Genomic DNA, 21,086 nt, shown 5'->3' on the forward strand with positions numbered 1-21,086 from the left:
GTAATGTTTGTTTCCTTCTCAAAGCACTGTAGCAAGTTTGTCAAGTATTATTTCCCCTTTATAAAAGGATGTTAACTCTGTAGGATGTTACAGCACACTCAGTACCCTGTTATTTCATCTTTCATTGCTGGCATGAACATCTACCCAGATTGACCTAAATTGGCAATACTGGCTTGCTATTTTGTCGAAGTATCTTTGTGATAATGGTGTTATGTTCACAATCTTTCAATCCTCTGAGAATTTTCCACAATCTAAGGATTCTTGGAAGATTATCATCAGTGCCTCCATTGTATCTGTAGCTGCATTGTTCAACATGAGAGGATACAACTCATCACACCCCTTGGATATTTTCTCTACTGATTGGAGTCATGTTTGGAATTCTGTGCAGTGACATTCACTTTTAACAGTTTGCTAAATACTACCAGGAACAGAAATTGTGATCCAGCTGCAACTAAACTAAGGCTTTCAGCACGGAAGGAAGTCTTTCAATTCATTATGAACCTAATAACTCCTGAAAAGGGCAATACAATTTGCCTCAGTCCATAAATCTTCTTCCTCCAACATCCTGAGATGCATCATCTGTATTTCAACAAATTTACCACAGATTCTGTTTCAATCATCCTTTCAGCAATACGCATGACAACAATTCGGCATTCTTAGTCCCCCTGTCGCCTCCGTTGCACACGTGCGTTTTTAGATGATTATTTATTTGTGTGCCTGCTTTTTTGCTCGAATGGAGAAAGGTAAATTTCTGTTCTTTTGTCATCAGAGCTATTGCCTCCTCACTCTCATCTTCCTTGTTTTATCCTGTGCTGGAATATTTAATTTGTTGACATATCTGAAATATGTGGTTGAATGGATTGGGTTTTGTAACATTGCATTCCCCATAGACCATCTACCGATACTGTTGCTTGTTCTAACAGTTATTATCTTGCAGAGTGGAAAATGCAGTTTGAAAGCAATGGAACATTATCGATGAAGAAGTTGATGCATAAATTGCTGCGATCTTCTAAACTACAAACTCACCTTCAATTCTTTCTCGGTCAGAGCATTGTGCTGGCGCAAAGGAATCGTGTTCTCAATGGGACTTCCAAAACCATGGAATTGAATTTGCATATTGATTTCTTCTCCCCTCTTCAGAAATGCAAAGTAGTATCATGATGAAGCTTCCAAGGCGATGATTGTGTCCTTCAATGAACGGAAAAGTGACTTTTAGATTCACGGAAATATTTCACTATTTCTATTGACATGAAAGGCAAACATTCTCCCTGCATATGACCCAGTCTCATTTTATCGTATCTTTCTGATTTTACATGCCACGGGATAATCATTGCAGTGTAACAGAAATGTTGATCATGGAAATTTATCACTGTTTTCATAAATAATGGCAAATTTTCAACATCTTGCAATTGTATGAAGGCTCAGTCTCATCACACCTCGCCTGCTGCACAAAGACATTCTTAAACTGCTTTGAATGTTAGGGCTCAAACAAAACACAATCATGACACAAATGCATCAACACACCACTTTCAACAGGATCTGATATCCTTGCCAGGCACTGGAGGGGTTGCGGAGACTGGTGAGTGGATAAAGTTGTTCCTCTGTTCAAGCAGGAAAACGGGGACTTTCCAGGAAACTACAGACTGGTGAGTGTCTCATGTCTCAAAGGTATGGGCTAATAAGGGACAGCCAGCATGGCATTATGCGGGGCAGGTTATGTCTTACCAAGTCAGTTGAAGTTTTCACGGAGGTGACAAGGGTGATCAATTCGGGTAGAACAGTTGATAACATATACATGGATTTTACGAAGGTTTTCAACAAGGTCCCTCATGGTATGCTCATCCAGAAGATTAAGATCCATGAGATCCGTGGTGACTTGGCCTGCCCATATAAGGCAGACGGTAGCGGTGGAAGGCTTACAAAGAGAACACAGTATAGGGCTGGAGGAACACAGCAGGCCAGGCAGCATCAACAATGTCAGCTTTCCTGTTCCTCTGATGCTGCCTGACCTGCTGCGTTCCTCCAGCTCCACACTTGGTTATCTCTGATTCCAGCATCTACAGTTCTTGCCGTCTCAGTGGTGGAAAGCTGTTTTTCTGGCTGCAGCTCAGTGACGAGTGGTGTTCCGCATCGATGTGATTTCTGCTGTTTGTGATATATGTAAATGACTTGGTTGCAAATGTAGACAGGGGATTAGGAAGTTTGCAGATGATATAAGGACCAGTGGACTTGTGGACAGCATGGAAGGTTGTCAAAGGACACAGCAAGATACAGACCAATTGCAAACACGAGCGGAGAAATGGCCAATGGAATTTAATCTGGGCAGGCATGAGGTGTTGCATTTTAGGAGACCAAGTGTTCAGGAAAGGGATACAGTTAATGGCAGGACCCCAAACAGCAGTGATGTCCAGAGGGATCTTGGGGTCCTAGACCATAACTCCCTGACAGTAGCCACACAAGTAGATAGGGTGGTCAAGAAGGCATATCGCATGCTTGCCTTTATTCATAGGGGTACTCAGTGCAAGAGTCAGGATGTCACATTGCAGCTTTACAAGACTTTGGTGAGACCACACAGAGTATTGCATTCAATTCTGGCCGCCACATTACACTAAGGACGTGCAGGCTTTGGACAGGGTGCAGAAGAGATTTACCAGCATGCTGACTGGAATAGAGGGTATGAACGAGGAGGAGGAGCTGGAAAAACTCTTCGTTTTCTCTGGAGCAGTAGAAGCTGAGGGCAGGCTTGATAGAAGTCTATAAAATTAGGAGTTACATAAATACAGCTAACGGTCAGAAAATTTCTCCCCCGGAGTTGAAGCGTCCACTATTAGGGGGCATGCATTTAAGCTGAGAGGGGGGAAGTTCAAAAGAGATGTGAGGGGCAAATATTTCACACTGAGCATGTTAAAAGTGTGGAATACATTGCCCGGGGTGGTAGTGGATGCAGATACGATGAAAGCATTTAAAAGGGACTTTTAGTTAAGTGCACGAATCTGCAAGGAATGGAGGACTATGGATCAAGGACAGGCAGAAGGGATTATTTCATTTGTTGTCATGTTTGGCCCAACATGGTGGGCCAAAGGGCACATTCCTGTTGCTGTCGTGTTCCAAGTTTTATGCTCACCTGTGTCATGATTGCAAAAAGTAGGATTGGGAAGAATTTTTGAGAAGCGTTTGTGAACATCATTTCATGTAAGGACAAATGGGATAAGGATTAGGTGACACAGCACAATCAGATCTTGGAGCCCATGATGAATCATAGGGACCTCACAAGCACCAATGATCAGAGAGATCTCAAGATCTTGATGTGTATGCCTGTTGATCCCCCAATGTAATGGACCAGGTCGTTGAAGTGGTTTGGAAGGCAGATTGGATACTTGTCTTTATTAGACTTAATATTAAGTGGTAGAGTTTCAGAATAGGCAGGGTATGTACAACACTGTTGAGCCGAACCAACATTAAGTCAACGATGAGAAAATACAGTGAGACTTGGACAACGATCAGGCTTGGCCTGATAAAGGATAAGTTACATTTGCACCATACAAGTGCTAAGCAGCAATCAGCTCCAACAAGAGAGAATATGACCATATCAAAAAAATTCCATGTCCTTCCCCTCACATCATCGTTACATTTTTTTTTAATGTGCAAGTGCAATCCAAGCCATGCAAGGCTACGGGCCAGGTGTTGGAAATGAGGTCAGAACAATTCAGTGCTTGTTCTTGACTGTCACAGAATCTGTCAGCTTATAATGTATTTCTCCTGTATTGTCGACTACTGAGGTGCTCAGCTATCCACTAAACCAAGGTTAACACTGATCTAAAACTAAACTGGGTCAGTTATATAATCAGCAGTAGCCAGGTCCATAGTGCAAACCACCCTGCTGTGGGACAGAGTAAGGCAAATCCAAGTGAGCGAGTGTGGTTGGAGACTCATTCGTTGGGGGCATAGATTCTGTCGCCACATTTGAGACACCAGGGCTGCGTGTTGCTTCCCTGGTGCAAGGTCAAGGACATCTCTGATTGGTTGCAACAAATTCTTAAAGGGGAGGGTGAGCAGCCAGAGGCCATGGGGCACGTTGGTACCAATGACATGGGCAGAAAGAGGGATGACATCCTGCGGACTATGTACAAGGAGTTAGCAAAGAGGCTGAAAGGCAGGACCCAGAGGGTAATAATTTATGGGTTGCCATGAGTGCCACATGTTAGTGAGCTAAGTCATAGAAAGATAGGTGAGATGAATGCATGGTTAAGGAGCTGGCACAGGGGGCAGGGTTTCCGGTTCATGGATAATTGGGACCGTTTCTGAGCAAGGGGTGACCTGTCTAAGAGGGATGGGAGGCAAGACGCTGTGAGCGGGTCAGGACAGAGGGGACAAGTCGTTGTGAGCGGGTTACGACGGAGGGAACAAGCGCCTGTGAGCAGATCAGGAAGGAGGGGCAAGTCGCTGTGAGCAGGTCAGGGCTGAGGGGGCAAGTCACAGTGAGCGGGACAGGGCTGCGGGGTAAATCGCTGTGAGCGCATCAGGGCTGTGGGGGCAAGAGCCTGTGAGCGGGTCAGGACTGCAGGGGGTCAGTCCTTGTCAGCGGGACAGGACTGCAGGGGGCAAATCGCTGTGAGCGGGTCAGGGCTGCGGGGGACAAATCGCTGTGAGCGGGTCAGGGTTGCAGGGCCCAGTCCATGTGAGAGGGTCAGGGCAGCGGGGGCCAGTCCCTGTGAGCGCGAAAGGACTGCAGGGGGCAAATCACTGCGAGCGGGACAGGACTGCGGGGGCCAGTTCATGTGAGCGGGTCGGACTGCAGGGGGCCAGTCCCTGTGAGAGGGTCAGGGCTGCGGGGGTCAGTCCCTGTGAGAGGGTCAGGGCAGCGGGGGACAGTCCCTGTGAGCGCGAAAGGACTGCAGGGGGCAAATGGCTGTGAGCGGGACAGGGCTGCAGGGGCCAGTTCATGTGAGCGGCTCAGGGCTGCGGGGGCAAGTCCCTGTCAGCGGGACCGGTCTGCAGGGGGCAAATCGGTGTGAGCGGGTCAGGGCTGCAGGGGGCCAGTCCCTGTGAGCGGGTCAGGGCTGCGGGGCCCAGTCCCTGTGAGCGGGACATGGCTGCGAGGCCCAGTCCGCTGTGAGCGGGACAGGACTGCGGGGGGCAAGTCGCTGTGAGCGGGTCAGGACTGCGGGGGGCAAGTCGCTGTGAGCGGGACAGGACTGCGGGGGGCAAGTCGCTGTGAGCGGGACACGGCTGCGGGGGCCAGTACCTGTGAGTGGGACAGGGCTGCGGGGCCCAGTCCCTGTGAGCGGGTCAGGGCTGTGGGGCCAGTCCCTGTGAGCGGGACAGGGCTGCGAGGCCCAGTCCGCTGTGAGCGGGACAGGACTGCGGGGGGCAAGTCGCTGTGAGCGGGACAGGACTGCGGGGGGCAAGTCGCTGTGAGCGGGACAGGACTGCGGGGGGCAGTTCCTGTGAGCGGGACAGGGCTGCGGGGCCCAGTCCCTGTGAGCGGGACATGGATGCGAGGCCCAGTCCGCTGTGAGCAGGACACGGCTGCGGGGGGCAGTCCGCTGTGAGCAGGACACGGCTGCGGGGCCCAGTCCCTGTGAGCGGGTCAGGGCTGTGGGGCCCAGTCCCTGTGAGCGGGTCAGGGCACAGGGGGTAGGGCGCTGTGAGCGGGACAGGGCTGCGGGCCGCGGTTCAGGCCGCTGTGAGCGGGTCAAGGCGCAGGGGGCAGGGCGCTGCGAGCGGGTCAGGGCAGCGGAGCCCAGGCCGCTGCAAGCGGTTCAGGGCGGCAGGGGCAGGCCGCTGCGAGCCTGTCAGGGCGGCGGGGGCAGGCCGCTGTGAGCGGGTCAGGACTGCAGGGGGCAATACGCTGTGAGCGGGTCAGGGCTTCGGGGCCCAGGCCACTGTGAGCGGGTCAGGGCTCCGGGGGCCAGACACTGTGAGCGGGACACGGCTGCAGGGGGCAGTACGCTGTGAGCGGGAGAGGACTGCGGGGGGCAAGTCGCTGTGAGCGGATCTGGACTGCGGGGGCAAGTCCCTGTGAGCGGGACACGGCTGCGGGGGGCAATACCTTGTGAGCGGGACAGGGCTGCGGGGCCCAGTCCCTGTGAGCGGGACAGGGCTGCAGGGGCAAGCCGCTGTGAGCGGGTCAGGGCTTCGGGGCCCATCCCTGTCAGTGGGACAGGGCTGCGGGGGGCAGTATGCTGTGCGTGGGTCACGGCTGCGGGGGCCAGTCCCTGTGAGCGGGACAGTGCTGGGAGGCCCAGTCCCTGTCAGAGGGACAGGGCTGCAGGGGCAAGCCGCTGTGCGCGGGTCAGGGCTTCGGGGCCCAGGCCGCTGTGAGCGGGTCAGGGCACAGGGGGCAGGGCGCTGTGAGCGGGACAGGGCTGCGGGGCCCAGGTCGCTGTGAGCGGGTCAAGGCTGGGGGGCCTGGTCCCCGTCAGCGGGTCAGGGCGGCGGGGCCAGGCCCCTATGAGCGGGTCAGGCCTGCGTGGCCTGGTCCCTGTGAGCGGGACAGGGCTGCGGGAGCCAGTCCCTGTGAGCGGGACAGGGCTGCGGGGCCAAGTCCCTGTGAGCGGGTCAGGGCTCCAAGGGCCAGACCCTGTGAGCGGGACACGGCTGCAGGGGGCAGTACGTTGTGAGCCGGAGAGGACTGCGGGGGGCAAGTCGCTGTGAGCGGGTCAGGGCTGCTCGGGGCCAGGCCCTGTGAGCGGGTCAGGGCTGCGGGGGAAAGTCCCTGTGAGCGGGACACGGCTGCGGAGGGCAATACCTTGTGAGCGGGACAGGGCTGCGGGGCCCAGTCCCTGTAAGCGGGACACGGCTGAGGGGGGCAGTACGCTGTGAGCGGCACACGGCTGCAGGGGGCAGTACGTTGTGAGCCGGAGAGGACTGCGGGGGGCAAGTCGCTGTGAGCGGGTCAGGGCTGCTCGGGGCCAGGCCCTGTGAGCGGGTCAGGGCTGCGGGGGAAAGTCCCTGTGAGCGGGACACGGCTGCGGAGGGCAATACCTTGTGAGCGGGACAGGGCTGCGGGGCCAAGTCCCTGTGAGCGGGTCAGGGCTCCAAGGGCGAGACCCTGTGAGCGGCACACGGCTGCAGGGGGCAGTACGTTGTGAGCCGGAGAGGACTGCGGGGGGCAAGTCGCTGTGAGCGGGTCAGGGCTGCTCGGGGCCAGGCCCTGTGAGCGGGTCAGGGCTGCGGGGGAAAGTCCCTGTGAGCGGGACACGGCTGCGGAGGGCAATACCTTGTGAGCGGGACAGGGCTGCGGGGCCCAGTCCCTGTGAGCGGGACACGGCTGAGGGGGGCAGTACGCTGTGAGCGGGTCAGGGCTGCGGGGGCCAGTCCCTGTTAGTGTGTCAGGGCTGCGGGAGCCAGTCGGTGTGAGCGGGACAGTGCCCCGGGGCCCAGTCCCTGTGAGCGGGACATGGCTGCGAGGCCCAGTCCGCTGTGAGCGGGACAGGACTGCGGGAGGCAAGTCGCTGTGAGCGGGTCAGGACTGCTGAGGGCCAGTCCCTGTGAGCGGGACACGGCTGCGGGGGCCAGTACCTGTGAGTGGGACAGGGCTGCGGGGCCCAGTCCCTGTGAGCGGGAGAGGGCTGCATGGCCCAGTTCCTGTGCGCGGGTCAGGGCTGCGGTGGCTCGTCCCTGTGAGCGGGACAGGGCTGCGGGGGGCAGTACGCTATGAGTGGGACATGGCTGCGGGGCCCAGTCCCAGTGAGCGGGACAGGGCTGCGGGGCCCAGTCCCTGTGAGCGGGACAGGGCTGCGGGGCACAGTCCCTGTGAGCGGGACATGGATGCGAGGCCCAGTCCGCTGTGAGCGGGACACGGCTGCGGGGGGCAGTCCGCTGTGAGCAGGACACGGCTGCGGGGGGCAGTCCGCTGTGAGCAGGACACGGCTGCGGGGCCCAGTCCCTGTGAGCGGGTCAGGGCTGTGGGGCCCAGTCCCTGTGAGCGGGTCAGGGCTGCGGGGGCCAGACACTATGAGCAGGAAACATCTGCGGGGGACAGTACGGTGTGAGCGGGTCAGGGATGCAGTGGCCAGTCCCTGTGAGCGGGACACGGCTGCGGGGGCCAGTACCTGTGAGCGGGACAGGGCTGCGGGGCCCAGTCCCTGTGAACAGGAGAGGGCTGCAGGGCCCAGTTCCTGTGCGCGGGTCAGGGCTGCGGTGGCTAGTCCCTGTGAGCAGGACACGGCTGCGGGGGGCAGTCCGCTGTGAGCAGGACACGGCTGCGGGGCCCAGTCCCTGTGAGCGGGTCAGGGCTGTGGGGCCCAGTCCCTGTGAGCGGGTCAGGGCTGCGGGGGCCAGACACTATGAGCAGGAAACATCTGCGGGGGACAGTACGGTGTGAGCGGGTCAGGGATGCAGTGGCCAGTCCCTGTGAGCGGGACACGGCTGCGGGGGCCAGTACCTGTGAGCGGGACAGGGCTGCGGGGCCCAGTCCCTGTGAACGGGAGAGGGCTGCAGGGCCCAGTTCCTGTGCGCCGGTCAGGGCTGCGGTGGCTAGTCCCTGTGAGCGTGGCACGGCTGCGGGGGCCAGTACCTGTGAGCGGGACAGGGCTGCGGGGGCAAGTCCCTGTCAGCGGGACAGGGCTGCGGGAGCCAGTCCCTGTCAGCGGGACAGGGCTGCGGGAGCCAGTCCCTGTCAGCGGGACAGGGCTGCGGGGGCCAGTCCCTGTCAGCGGGACAGGGCTGCGGCAGCCAGTCCCTGTCAGTGGGACAGGGCTGCGGGGGCCAGTCCCTGTGAGCGGGTCAGGGCTGCGGGGGCAGGCCGCTGTGAGCGGGTCAGGGCGGCGGGGGCAGGCCGCTGTGAGCGGGTCAGGGCGGTGGGGGCAGGCCGCTGTGAGCGGGTCAGGACTGAGCGGTCAACTCGCTGTGAACGGGACAGGGCTGCAGGGGGCAATACGCTGTGAGCGGTTCAGGGCTGCGGGGCACAATACGCTGTGAGCGGGTCAGGGCGGCGGGGCTCAGGCCGCTGTGAGCAGGTCAGGCCTGTGGGAGCCAGTCCCTGTGAGCGGGACAGGGCTCCGGGGGCCAGACGCTGTGAGCGGGACACGGCTGCAGGGGGCAGTACGCTGTGAGCGGGAGAGGACTGCTGGGGGCAAGTCGCTGTGAGCGGGTCTGGACTGCGGGGGCAAGTCCCTGTGAGCGAGACACGGCTGCGGGGGGCAATACCTTGTGAGCGGGACAGGGCTGCGGGGCCCAGTCCCTGTGAGCGGGACAGGGCTGCGGGGGGCAGTACGCTGTGCGTGGGTCACGGCTGCGGGGGCCAGTCCCTGTGAGCGGGACAGTGCTGGGAGCCCCAGTCCCTGTCAGAGAGACAGGGCTACAGGGGCATGCCGCTGTGAGCGGGTCAGGGCTTCGGGGCCCAGGCCGCTGTGAGCGGGTCAGGGCACAGGGGGCAGGGCGCTGTGAGCGGGACAGGGCTGCGGGGCGCGGGTCAGGCCGCTGTGAGCGGGTCAAGGCGAAGGGGGCAGGGCGTTGCGAGCAGGTCAGGGCAGCGGAGCCCAGGCCGCTGCAAGCGGGTCAGGATGGCGGGGCCCAGGCCGCTGCGAGCCTGTCAGGGCGGCGGGGGCAGGCCGCTGTGAGCGGGTCAGGACTGCAGGGGGCAATACGCTGTGAGCGGGTCAGGGCTTCGGGGCCCAGGCCGCTGCGAGCCTGTCAGGGCGGCGGGGGCAGGCCGCTGTGAGCGGGTCAGGACTGCAGGGGGCAATACGCTGTGAGCGGGTCAGGGCTTCGGGGCCCAGGCCACTGTGAGCGGGTCAGGGCTCCGGGGGCCAGACACTGTGAGCGGGACACGGCTGCAGGGGGCAGTACGCTGTGAGCGGGAGAGGACTGCGGGGGGCAAGTCGCTGTGAGCGGATCTGGACTGCGGGGGCAAGTCCCTGTGAGCGGGACACGGCTGCGGGGGGCAATACCTTGTGAGTGGGTCAGGGCTTCGGGGCCCAGGCCGCTGTGAGCGGGTCAGGGCACAGGGGGCAGGGCGCTGTGAGCGGGACAGGGCTGCGGGGCCCAGGTCGCTGTGAGCGGGTCAAGGCTGGGGGGCCTGGTCCCCGTCAGCGGGTCAGGGCGGCGGGGCCAGGCCCCTATGAGCGGGTCAGGCCTGCGTGGCCTGGTCCCTGTGAGCGGGACAGGGCTGCGGGAGCCAGTCCCTGTGAGCGGGACAGGGCTCCAAGGGCCAGACCCTGTGAGCGGGACACGGCTGCAGGGGGCAGTACGTTGTGAGCCGGAGAGGACTGCGGGGGGCAAGTCGCTGTGAGCGGGTCAGGGCTGCTCGGGGCCAGGCCCTGTGAGCGGGTCAGGGCTGCGGGGGAAAGTCCCTGTGAGCGGGACACGGCTGCGGAGGGCAATACCTTGTGAGCGGGACAGGGCTGCGGGGCCCAGTCCCTGTGAGCGGGACACGGCTGAGGGGGGCAGTACGCTGTGAGCGGGTCAGGGCTGCGGGGGCCAGTCCCTGTTAGTGTGTCAGGGCTGCGGGAGCCAGTCGGTGTGAGCGGGACAGTGCCCCGGGGCCCAGTCCCTGTGAGCGGGACATGGCTGCGAGGCCCAGTCCGCTGTGAGCGGGACAGGACTGCGGGAGGCAAGTCGCTGTGAGCGGGTCAGGACTGCTGAGGGCCAGTCCCTGTGAGCGGGACACGGCTGCGGGGGCCAGTACCTGTGAGTGGGACAGGGCTGCGGGGCCCAGTCCCTGTGAGCGGGAGAGGGCTGCATGGCCCAGTTCCTGTGCGCGGGTCAGGGCTGCGGTGGCTCGTCCCTGTGAGCGGGACAGGGCTGCGGGGGGCAGTACGCTATGAGTGGGACATGGCTGCGGGGCCCAGTCCCAGTGAGCGGGACAGGGCTGCGGGGCCCAGTCCCTGTGAGCGGGACAGGGCTGCGGGGCACAGTCCCTGTGAGCGGGACATGGATGCGAGGCCCAGTCCGCTGTGAGCGGGACACGGCTGCGGGGGGCAGTCCGCTGTGAGCAGGACACGGCTGCGGGGGGCAGTCCGCTGTGAGCAGGACACGGCTGCGGGGCCCAGTCCCTGTGAGCGGGTCAGGGCTGTGGGGCCCAGTCCCTGTGAGCGGGTCAGGGCTGCGGGGGCCAGACACTATGAGCAGGAAACATCTGCGGGGGACAGTACGGTGTGAGCGGGTCAGGGATGCAGTGGCCAGTCCCTGTGAGCGGGACACGGCTGCGGGGGCCAGTACCTGTGAGCGGGACAGGGCTGCGGGGCCCAGTCCCTGTGAACAGGAGAGGGCTGCAGGGCCCAGTTCCTGTGCGCGGGTCAGGGCTGCGGTGGCTAGTCCCTGTGAGCAGGACACGGCTGCGGGGGGCAGTCCGCTGTGAGCAGGACACGGCTGCGGGGCCCAGTCCCTGTGAGCGGGTCAGGGCTGTGGGGCCCAGTCCCTGTGAGCGGGTCAGGGCTGCGGGGGCCAGACACTATGAGCAGGAAACATCTGCGGGGGACAGTACGGTGTGAGCGGGTCAGGGATGCAGTGGCCAGTCCCTGTGAGCGGGACACGGCTGCGGGGGCCAGTACCTGTGAGCGGGACAGGGCTGCGGGGCCCAGTCCCTGTGAACGGGAGAGGGCTGCAGGGCCCAGTTCCTGTGCGCCGGTCAGGGCTGCGGTGGCTAGTCCCTGTGAGCGTGGCACGGCTGCGGGGGCCAGTACCTGTGAGCGGGACAGGGCTGCGGGGGCAAGTCCCTGTCAGCGGGACAGGGCTGCGGGAGCCAGTCCCTGTCAGCGGGACAGGGCTGCGGGAGCCAGTCCCTGTCAGCGGGACAGGGCTGCGGGGGCCAGTCCCTGTCAGCGGGACAGGGCTGCGGCAGCCAGTCCCTGTCAGTGGGACAGGGCTGCGGGGGCCAGTCCCTGTGAGCGGGTCAGGGCTGCGGGGGCAGGCCGCTGTGAGCGGGTCAGGGCGGCGGGGGCAGGCCGCTGTGAGCGGGTCAGGGCGGTGGGGGCAGGCCGCTGTGAGCGGGTCAGGACTGAGCGGTCAACTCGCTGTGAACGGGACAGGGCTGCAGGGGGCAATACGCTGTGAGCGGTTCAGGGCTGCGGGGCACAATACGCTGTGAGCGGGTCAGGGCGGCGGGGCTCAGGCCGCTGTGAGCAGGTCAGGCCTGTGGGAGCCAGTCCCTGTGAGCGGGACAGGGCTCCGGGGGCCAGACGCTGTGAGCGGGACACGGCTGCAGGGGGCAGTACGCTGTGAGCGGGAGAGGACTGCTGGGGGCAAGTCGCTGTGAGCGGGTCTGGACTGCGGGGGCAAGTCCCTGTGAGCGAGACACGGCTGCGGGGGGCAATACCTTGTGAGCGGGACAGGGCTGCGGGGCCCAGTCCCTGTGAGCGGGACAGGGCTGCGGGGGGCAGTACGCTGTGCGTGGGTCACGGCTGCGGGGGCCAGTCCCTGTGAGCGGGACAGTGCTGGGAGCCCCAGTCCCTGTCAGAGAGACAGGGCTACAGGGGCATGCCGCTGTGAGCGGGTCAGGGCTTCGGGGCCCAGGCCGCTGTGAGCGGGTCAGGGCACAGGGGGCAGGGCGCTGTGAGCGGGACAGGGCTGCGGGGCGCGGGTCAGGCCGCTGTGAGCGGGTCAAGGCGAAGGGGGCAGGGCGTTGCGAGCAGGTCAGGGCAGCGGAGCCCAGGCCGCTGCAAGCGGGTCAGGATGGCGGGGCCCAGGCCGCTGCGAGCCTGTCAGGGCGGCGGGGGCAGGCCGCTGTGAGCGGGTCAGGACTGCAGGGGGCAATACGCTGTGAGCGGGTCAGGGCTTCGGGGCCCAGGCCGCTGCGAGCCTGTCAGGGCGGCGGGGGCAGGCCGCTGTGAGCGGGTCAGGACTGCAGGGGGCAATACGCTGTGAGCGGGTCAGGGCTTCGGGGCCCAGGCCACTGTGAGCGGGTCAGGGCTCCGGGGGCCAGACACTGTGAGCGGGACACGGCTGCAGGGGGCAGTACGCTGTGAGCGGGAGAGGACTGCGGGGGGCAAGTCGCTGTGAGCGGATCTGGACTGCGGGGGCAAGTCCCTGTGAGCGGGACACGGCTGCGGGGGGCAATACCTTGTGAGTGGGTCAGGGCTTCGGGGCCCAGGCCGCTGTGAGCGGGTCAGGGCACAGGGGGCAGGGCGCTGTGAGCGGGACAGGGCTGCGGGGCCCAGGTCGCTGTGAGCGGGTCAAGGCTGGGGGGCCTGGTCCCCGTCAGCGGGTCAGGGCGGCGGGGCCAGGCCCCTATGAGCGGGTCAGGCCTGCGTGGCCTGGTCCCTGTGAGCGGGACAGGGCTGCGGGAGCCAGTCCCTGTGAGCGGGACAGGGCTCCAAGGGCCAGACCCTGTGAGCGGGACACGGCTGCAGGGGGCAGTACGTTGTGAGCCGGAGAGGACTGCGGGGGGCAAGTCGCTGTGAGCGGGTCAGGGCTGCTCGGGGCCAGGCCCTGTGAGCGGGTCAGGGCTGCGGGGGAAAGTCCCTGTGAGCGGGACACGGCTGCGGAGGGCAATACCTTGTGAGCGGGACAGGGCTGCGGGGCCCAGTCCCTGTGAGCGGGACACGGCTGAGGGGGGCAGTACGCTGTGAGCGGGTCAGGGCTGCGGGGGCCAGTCCCTGTTAGTGTGTCAGGGCTGCGGGAGCCAGTCGGTGTGAGCGGGACAGTGCCCCGGGGCCCAGTCCCTGTGAGCGGGACATGGCTGCGAGGCCCAGTCCGCTGTGAGCGGGACAGGACTGCGGGAGGCAAGTCGCTGTGAGCGGGTCAGGACTGCTGAGGGCCAGTCCCTGTGAGCGGGACACGGCTGCGGGGGCCAGTACCTGTGAGTGGGACAGGGCTGCGGGGCCCAGTCCCTGTGAGCGGGAGAGGGCTGCATGGCCCAGTTCCTGTGCGCGGGTCAGGGCTGCGGTGGCTCGTCCCTGTGAGCGGGACAGGGCTGCGGGGGGCAGTACGCTATGAGTGGGACATGGCTGCGGGGCCCAGTCCCAGTGATCGGGTCAGGGCTGTGGGGCCAGTCCCTGTGAGCGGGACAGGGCTGCGGGGCCCAGTCCCTGTGAGCGGGACAGGGCTGCGGGGCCCAGTCCCTGTGAGCGGGACATGGATGCGAGGCCCAGTCCGCTGTGAGCGGGACACGGCTGCGGGGGGCAGTCCGCTGTGAGCAGGACACGGCTGCGGGGGGCAGTCCGCTGTGAGCAGGACACGGCTGCGGGGCCCAGTCCCTGTGAGCGGGTCAGGGCTGCAGGGCCCAGTTCCTGTGCGCGGGTCAGGGCTGCGGTGGCTAGTCCCTGTGAGCGGGGCACGGCTGCGGGGGCCAGTACCTGTGAGCGGGACAGGGCTGCGGGGGCAAGTCCCTGTGAGCGGGACAGGGCTGCGGGAGCCAGTCCCTGTCAGCGGGACAGGGCTGCGGCAGCCAGTCCCTGTCAGTGGGACAGGGCTGCGGGGGCCAGTCCCTGTGAGCGGGTCAGGGCTGCGGGGGCAGGCCGCTGTGAGCGGGTCAGGGCGGCGGGGGCAGGCCGCTGTGAGCGGGTCAGGACTGAGGGGTCAACTCGCTGTGAACGGGACAGGGCTGCAGGGGGCAATACGCTGTGAGCGTTTCAGGGCTGCGGGGCGCAATACGCTGTGAGCGGGTCAGGGCGGCGGGGCCCAGGCCGCTGTGAGCAGGCCAGGCCTGCGGGAGCCAGTCCCTGTGAGCGGGACAGGGCTCCGGGGGCCAGACGCTGTGAGCGGGACACGGCTGCAGGGGGCAGTACGCTGTGAGCGGGAGAGGACTGCTGGGGGCAAGTCGCTGTGAGCGGGTCTGGACTGCGGGGGCAAGTCCCTGTGAGCGGGACACGGCTGCGGGGGGCAATACCTTGTGAGCGGGACAGGGCTGCGGTGCCCAGTCCCTGTGAGCGGGACAGGGCTGCAGGGGCAAGCCGCTGTGAGCGGGTCAGGGCTTCGGGGCCCATCCCTGTCAGTGGGACAGGGCTGCGGGGGGCAGTACGCTGTGCGTGGGTCACGGCTGCGGGGGCCAGTCCCTGTGAGCAGGACAGTGCTGGGAGGCCCAGTCCCTGTCAGAGGGACAGGGCTGCAGGGGCAAGCCGTTGTGAGCGGGTCAGGGCTTCAGGGCCCAGGCCGCTGTGAGCGGGTCAGGGCACAGGGGGCAGGGCGCTGTGAGCGGGACAGGGCTCCGGGGCACGGGTCAGGCCGCTGTGAGCGGGTCAAGGCGAAGGGGGCAGGGCGCTGTGAGCGGGACAGGGCTGCGGGGCCCAGGTCGCTGTGAGCGGGTCAAGGCTGGGGGGCCTGGTCCCCGTCAGCGGGTCAGGGCGGCGGGGCCAGGCCCCTATGAGCAGGTCAGGCCTGCGTGGCCTGGTCCCTGTGAGCGGGACAGGGCTGCGGGAGCCAGTCCCTGTGAGCGGGACAGGGCTGCGGGGCCAAGTCCCTGTGAGCGGGTCAGGGCTCCAAGGGCCAGACCGTGTGAGCGGGACACGGCTGCAGGGGGCAGTACGCTGTGAGCCGGAGAGGACTGCGGGGGGCAAGTCGCTGTGAGCGGGTCAGGACTGCTGGGGGCCAGGCCCTGTGAGCGGGTCAGGGCTGCGGGGGAAAGTCCCTGTGAGCGGGACACGGCTGCGGAGGGCAATACCTTGTGAGCGGGACATGGCTGCGAGGCCGAGTCCGCTGTGAGCGGGACAGGACTGCAGGGGGGCAAGTCGATGTGAGCGGGTCAGGACTGCTGAGGGCCAGTCCCTGTGAGCGGGACAGGGCTGCGGGGCCAAGTCCCTGTGAGCGGGTCAGCGCTCCGGGGGCCAGACCCTGCATGCGGGACACGGCTGTGGGGGGCAGTACGCTGTGAGCGGGACAGGACTGCGGGGGCCAGTCGCTGTGTGCGGGTCAGGGCTGCGGGGGCCAGCCGCTGTGAGTGGGACAGGGCTGCGGGGGCCAGTCCCTGAGAGGGGGTCAGGACTGCGGGGGCCAGTCCCTGTTAGCGGGTCAGGGCTGCAGGGGCAAGTCGCTGTCAGCGGGACAGGGCTGCGGGGGCCAGTCCCTGAGAGGGGGTCAGGACTGCGGGGGCCAGTCCCTGTTAGCGGGTCAGGGCTGCGGGGCAAGTCCCTGTCAGCGGGACAGGGCTGCGGGGCAAGTCGCTGTCAGCGGAGAGGGCTGCGGGGGCAAGTCGCTGCAAGAGGGTCAGGGCGGCGGGGCCCAGGCCGCTGCAAGCGGTACAGGGCGGCGGGGGCAGGCCGCTGCGAGCCTGTCAGGGCGGCGGGGGCAGGCCGCTGTGAGCGGGTCAGGACTGCAGGGGGCAATACGCTGTGAGCGGGTCAGGGCGGCGGGGCCAGGGTCCCTGTGAGCAGGAGAGGGCTGCGGGGCCCAGAACGCTGTGAGCGGGTCAGGGCAGCGGGCCCGGTGCCTGCCAGCGGGTCAGGGTGGCGGGGGCAGGTCGCTGTGAGCGGGACAGGGCCTCGGGGCGCAGTTCCTGTGAGCGCGTCAGGGCTGCGGGGCACAGGCCGCTGTGAGCGGGTCAGGGCGGCGGGGCCCAGGCCGCTGCAAGCGGGTCAGGGCAGCGGGGGCAGGCTGCTGTGAGCGGGTCAGGGTGCCGGGGTCCTGTCCCTGCCAGCGGGTCAGGACTGAGCGGGCAGGCTGCTGTGAGCGGGTCAGGACTGCAGGGGGCAATACGCTGTGACCGGGTCAGGGCTGCAGGGCCCAGGCCGCTGCAAGCGGGTCAGGGCAGCGGGGGCAGGCTGCTGTGAGCGGGTCAGGGTGCCGGGGTCCTGTCCCTGCCAGCGGGTCAGGACTGAGCGGGCAGGCCGCTGTGAGCGGGTCAGGACTGCAGGGGGCAATACGCTGTGAGCGGGTCAGGGCTTCGGGGCCGAGGCCACTGCGAGCGGGTCAGGGCGGCGGGGCCAGGGTCCCTGTGAGCAGGAGAGGGCTGCGGGGCCCAGAACGCTGTGAGCGGGTCAGGGCAGCGGGCCCGGTGCCTGCCAGCGGGTCAGGGCTGCGGGGCACAGGCCGCTGTGAGCGGGTCAGGGCGGCGGGGCCCAGGCCGCTGCAAGCGGGTCAGGGCAGCGGGGGCAGGCTGCTGTGAGCGGGTCAGGGTGCCGGGGTCCTGTCCCTGCCAGCGGGTCAGGACTGAGCGGGCAGGCTGCTGTGAGCGGGTCAGGACTGCAGGGGGCAATACGCTGTGACCGGGTCAGGGCTGCAGGGCCCAGGCCGCTGCAAGCGGGTCAGGGCAGCGGGGGCAGGCTGCTGTGAGCGGGTCAGGGTGCCGGGGTCCTGTCCCTGCCAGCGGGTCAGGACTGAGCGGGCAGGCTGCTGTGAGCGGGTCAGGACTGCAGGGGGCAATACGCTGTGACCGGGTCAGGGCTGCAGGGCCCAGGCCGCTGCGAGCGGGTCAGGACTGCAGGGGGCAATACGCTGTGAGCGGGTCAGGACTGCAGGGGGCAGGCCGCTGCGAGCGGGAGAGGACTGCGGAGGGCAAGTCGCTGTGAGCGGGTCTGGGCGGCGGGGCCCGGTCTCTGCCAGCGGGTCAGGGCGGCGGGGGCAGGCCGTTGCGAGCGGGTCAGGGCGGCCGGGCTCAATCCTTGTGAGCGGGACAGGGCTGCCGGGGACAGGCCGCTGTGAGCAGGTCAGGGAGGCGGGGCCCAGTCCCTGTCAGCGCGACAGGGCTGCGGGGGCCAGTCCGGGAGCGGGTCAGGGCTGCGGGGACCAGACCCCGTGAGCGGGTCAGGACTGAGGGGGCAAGTCGCTGTGAACGGGACAGGGCTGCAGGGGGCAAGTCGCTGTGAGCGGGTCAGGGCTGTGGGGGGCAATACGCTCTGAGCGGGATAGGGCTGCGGGGGCAAGTCGCTGTCAGCGCGTCAGGACTGCAGGGGGCAATACGCTGTGAGTGGTACAGGGCTGCGGGGGCAAGTCGCTTTGAGCGGGACAGGGCTGCGGGGGGCATTACGCTGTGAGCGGGACCGGGTTGTAGGGGCTGACCGCTGTGAGCGGGTCAGAGCAGCGGAGGCCGGCCGCTGTGAGCGGGTCAGGGCGGCGGGGGCCAGTCCGGGAGCGGGTCAGGGCTGCGGGGGCCTGTCCCTCTGAGCGGGTCAGGACTGCGGGGGGCAAGTCGCAGTGAGCGGGTCAGGGCTGCGGGGGGCAGTCCCTCTGAGCGGGTCAGGGCTGCCGGGGCCAGTCCCTCTGAGCGGGTCAGGGCTGCGGGGGGCAAGGCGCAGTGAGCGGGACAGGGCAGCGGGGGGCAAATCGCAGTGAGCGGGTCAGGGCTACGGTGGGCAGTGTCACAGTGAGCGGGTCAGGGCTGCGGGGGCCAGTCCCTGTCAGCAGGACAGGACTGCGGGGGGCAAGTTCCTGTCAGCGGGACAGGACTGCGGGGGGCAAGTCGCAGAGAGCGGGACAGGTCTGCGGGGGACAAGGCGGAGTGAGTGGGTCAGGGCAGTGGGGCGCAAGTCGCAGTGAGCGGATCAGGGCTGCAGGGGGCCAGTCGCAGTGAGCGGGTCAGGGCTGCAGGGGCAAGTCCCTGTCAGCGGGACAGGACTGCGGGGAAAAAGTTGCAGTGAGCGGGTCAGGGCTGCGGGGGCCAGTCCCTCTGGGCGGGTCAGGACTGCAGGGGGCAAGTCGCAGTGAGCGGGTCAGGGCTGCGGGAGGCAAGTCGCAGTGAGCGGGTCAGGTCTGCGGGGGGTGTGTCGCAGTGAGCGGGTCAGGGCTGCGGGGGGCAAGTCGCAGTGAGCCGGTCAGGTCTGAGGGGGACAAGTCGCAGTGAGCGGGTCAGGGCGGCGGGGGGCAAATCGCAGTGAGCCGGTCAGGTCTGAGGGGGACAAGTCGCAGTGAGCGGGTCAGGGCTGTGGGGGGCAGTGTCGCAGTGAGCGGGTCAGGGCTGCGGAAGGCCAGTCCCTGTCAGCGGGACAGGACTTCGGGGGGCAAGTCGCAGTGAGCGGGTCAGGACTGCGGGGGGCAAGTCGCAGTGAGCGGGTCAGGGCTGCGGGGGCAAGTCCCTGTCAGCGGGACAGGACTGCGGGGGGCAAGTCGCAGTGAGCGGGTCTGGACTGCGGGGGGCAAATCACAGTGAGCGGGTCAGGTCTGCGGGAAGCAACTCGCACTAAGTGGGTCAGGGCTGCGGGGGGCCAGTCCCTCTGAGCGGGTCAGGGCTGCGGGGGCCAGTCCCTCTGAGCGGCTCAGGGCTGCAGGGGCCAGTCCCTGTGAGCGGGTTACGGCTGTGGGGGCCAGGCCCTGTGAGCGGGTAAGGGCTGCGGGGGGAAAGTTGCAGTGAGCGGGTCAGGGCTGCGAGGGCCAGTCCCTCTGAGCGGGTCAGGACTGCAGGGGGCAAGTCGCAGTGAGCGGGTCAGGACTGCGGGGGGCAAGTCGCAGTGAGCGGGACAGGTCTGCGGGGGCAAGTCGCAGCGAGCGGGTCAGGTGTGCGGGGGGCAAGTCTAGTGAGCAGGTCAGGGCTGCGGGGGCCAGTCCCTGTCAGCGGGACAGGACTGCAGGGGGCAAGTCGCAGTCAGCGGGTCAGGACTGCGGGGGCAAGTCCCTGTCAGCGGGACAGGACTGCGGGGAAAAAGTTGCAGTGAGAGGGTCAGGGCTGCGGGGGCCAGGCCGTGTGAGCGGGTCAGGGCTGCGGGGGGAAAGTTGCAGTGAGCGGGTCAGGGCTGCGGGGGCAAGTCCCTGTCAGCGGGACAGGACTGCGGGGAAAAAGTTGCAGTGAGAGGGTCAGGGCTGCGGGGGCCAGGCCGTGTGAGCGGGTCAGGGCTGCGGGGGGCAAGTCGCAGTCAGCGGGTCAGGACTGCGGGGGGCAAGTCGCAGTGAGCGGGACAGGGCTGCAGGGGCAAGTCCCTGTCAGCGGGACAGGACTGCGGGGAAAAAGTTGCAGTGAGAGGGTCAGGGCTGCGGGGGCCAGGCCCTGTGAGCGGGTCAGGGCTGCGGGGGGCAAGTTGCAGTGAGCGGGTCAGGGCACAAGGGGCCAGTCCCTCTGAGCGGGTCAGGACTGCAGGGGGCAAGTCGCAGTGAGCGGGTCAGGACTGCGGGGGGCAAGTCGCAGTGAGCGGGTCAGGTCTGCGGAGGGTGTGTCGCAGTGAGCGGGTCAGGGCTGCGGGGGGCAGTGTCGCAGTGAGCGGGTCAGGGCTGCGGGGTGCCAGTACCTGTCAGCGGGACAGGGTTGCGGGGGGCAAGTCCCTGTCAGCGGGTCAGGACTGCAGGGGGCAAATCGCAGTGAGCGGTTCAGGACTGCAGGGGGCAAGTCGCAGTGAGCGGGTCAGGACTGAGGGCGGCAAGTCGCAGTGAGCGGGTCAGGGCTGCGGGGGGCAAGTCCCTGTGAGCGGGTCAGGGCTGCGGGGGCGAGTCGCTGTGAGCGGGTCAGGGGTGCGGGGGCCAGTCCCTGTCAGCGGGACAGGACAGCGGGGGGCAAGTCGCAGTGAGCGGGACAGGACAGCGGGAGGCAAGTCGCAGTGAGCGGGTCAGGTCTGCGGGGGGCAAGTCGCAGTGAGCGGGTCAGGGCTGCGGGGGGCAAGTCCCTGTCAGCGGGTCAGGGCTGCGGGGGGCAAGTCCCTGTCAGCGGGTCAGGGCTGCGGGGGCCAGTCCCTCTGAGCGGGTCAGGACTGCGGGGGGCAAGTCGCAGTGAGCGGTTCAGGACTGCAGGGGGCAAGTCGCAGTGAGCGGGTCAGGACTGCGGGGGGCAAGTCGCTGTGAGCGGGACAGGTCTGCGGGGGCAAGTCGAGTGAGCGGGTCAGGGCTGCGGGGTGCCAGTCCCTGTGAGCGGGTCAGGGCTGCGGGGGCCAGTCGCAGTGAGCGGGTCAGGACTGCGGGGGGCAAGTCGCAGCGAGCGGGACAGGTCTGCGGGGGGCAAGGCGCAGTGAGTGGGTCAGGACTGCAGGGGGCCAGTCGCAGTGAGCGGGACAGGTCTGCGGGGCGCAAGTCACAGTGAGCGGATCAGGGCTGCAGGCGGCCAGTCGCAGTGAGCGGGTCAGGGCTGCAGGGGCAAGTCCCTGTCAGCGGGTCAGGGATGCGGGGGGCAAGGCGCAGTGACTGGATCAGGGCTGCGGGGGGACAGTTGCAGTGAAAGGGTCAGGGCTGCAGGGGCAAGTCCCTGACAGCGGGGCAGGACTGCGGGGGCCAGTCGCTGTGAGCGGGTTACGGCTGTGGGGGCCAGGCCCTGTGAGCGGGTAAGGGCTGCGGGGGGAAAGTTGCAGTGAGCG

General features: G+C 65.7%; 1 long non-coding RNA gene across 1 annotated transcript in view; it reads right to left on the reverse strand.

Moving 5' to 3' along the window:
* Positions 1 to 1,032: 1,032 nt before the first annotated feature.
* The window catches only part of LOC132207873 (uncharacterized), a 170,932-nt gene continuing 150,878 nt past the window's right edge, over positions 1,033 to 21,086 (reverse strand). Inside the window, exon 3 of the long non-coding RNA XR_009443942.1 lies at positions 1,033 to 1,188. This is a non-coding gene — a long non-coding RNA (uncharacterized LOC132207873). The remainder of the gene's footprint in view (positions 1,189 to 21,086) is intronic.

This window comes from Stegostoma tigrinum, unplaced genomic scaffold (assembly GCF_030684315.1).
Source record: "Stegostoma tigrinum isolate sSteTig4 unplaced genomic scaffold, sSteTig4.hap1 scaffold_191, whole genome shotgun sequence".
In the NCBI taxonomy this organism is placed as follows: Eukaryota; Metazoa; Chordata; class Chondrichthyes; order Orectolobiformes; family Stegostomatidae; genus Stegostoma; species Stegostoma tigrinum.